Raw genomic sequence first — 1921 nt, forward strand, 5'->3', positions numbered from 1 at the left:
CCTTCACAGTGGTCTCAGGTGTCTTGGTGGTCTCTCTATTCTTTATTTATTAATCCTCAACAATAATAATAATTCTCTACATTTTTCCCATCACATATGTGGAACAAAGAAAATTCTTTGGAACAAAGAAAATTCTTTGGGATGGGCTCACTAAAAAGAGCCGACTCTTTTGGCTCCCAAGTGACTTCTCAGATTGTTTGTTGCATAAATCATTACCAAAGTATGTGTAAAATGAATACTAATGTAAAAACCTACATTATTTCAAATGCTCATATACAGCAAGAAGCAACAGCTTCCCAAACCAGGATCACCAGAGACAGTGGTCAGCTTTAATGAGGAAACAACAGCTAACGTTTCAGCGGTGCTGTTTCCTCATTGAGACAAACACGCATCACTATCACTGCTGCTCTGGTAAAAGTGCTTCTGTTTTTGCTGTGCCACAATTTGTCATCACATGCCAGTTGAGCACGCCTTTGTCAGGTGAGTTTGAATGCACTTGCTTCTTCTTTTTTGTGTTTAGTTACATAGCTTTATATTTTCAACATAGAACTGAGTGCTACACAAATATCAAATACAGCAAAAAGCAAAAACCCATCACAGTTAGACAAAAAGATTAAGTCTCTCATTGCGTATATAATTTGTAAATTTGTAACTGTATAGTGAAACAACACAGCAAAACAACACTCAACAAAATCTTAATAAAAATGTGCAAAACAAAGGGAAACTGCGGCATCCACAGTTTTTGCAAGTCTTTAGTGGTATTCAGAGAAAAAAAAAGGCTCACAACCAGGAGCCAGCTTTTAGAGGCAGATTGTTTTCACAAACAAACCATCACTCAAGCAGAGGGATGGACAAAATGTTTTACCAAGTGGACTGGTCATAGATGAGTTATGTCATTCTTCACAGTGCACCATTTTAGGTAGTTGACCAAATCAGTCCTGACTCAGTTACTACTGTTTTAAGATTTTGTTAAAATGCCTGTCAGTCTATTTCATTTTAAACCACTTATGCTGACTTATGAATATTTTGTCGACTAATTTATTCAATAGGTTATATGTTCAATGTAATTGTTAGCATTTACAGTATGTTTAAGTCCAAAAGTGACTTGCAGTAGATTTTTTTATTCCATCTTCAGAGTCAACATTTCCAGTGTTGGACAAAATTTTCACAAGTTGGCATGAATTGTTTTAAATGTTACAGTGTGACTGGGCATTAAATGAGACATATTATGATTTTAAATAATTTTGCATTCAACTGAGGTCTATGTAAAGCGGAACTGCAATACTTTGATCTGAATTCCTCCCTTTTGTAACTCCACAAGCCCCTCTTTCACCCCTTTTCTGAGGTGTGTCTCAGATCAACTCATTTTGAGGCTGTCTCTTTAAATCCAAATGAGGCACTTCACACTACACCACCTTTCAACTTCCACAGTGGTTCATTCTAATTTGGTAGAAGAGTTTATGACTAAGTACTATCGCAAATACTGTAACGTAATAGTCCAGAAAACATCACAGAGAAAAGAAAAAAAATTTAACAAGTTAAAAATATGACCTAAACAGAATATAAAGATATCTACGCAGCACAGAGAGAGACTAAATTCAACTTTTCTGCACTCCTAGAGACTCCAGTACTCAACAAAATGCATTTAACAGCTAAAATAGTGGATTTTGCATGACATGTCCTCTTAAAGTAAAGATAAGACAGAAAACCAACATTTAAGATGTTATACCTGGTTGGCTTTGTTTGTGTATTTATTTTCCACAAAAGCAGTGAGTTTGGATTCTTAAAAAGTGTTTTGAAACAGAAATAACAATGATATAATGATTACATATATTGCAGGGCAACATGACGTCTTAGTGGTTACTGATATGTTGGCAAGAAAATACTGGATCTTTTTTGTGGAGTTTGTATCTCAGTGGGA

The sequence above is a fragment of the Austrofundulus limnaeus genome, unplaced genomic scaffold (genome assembly GCF_001266775.1).
Source record: "Austrofundulus limnaeus strain Quisiro unplaced genomic scaffold, Austrofundulus_limnaeus-1.0 Scaffold36, whole genome shotgun sequence".
Taxonomy (NCBI): Eukaryota; Metazoa; Chordata; class Actinopteri; order Cyprinodontiformes; family Rivulidae; genus Austrofundulus; species Austrofundulus limnaeus.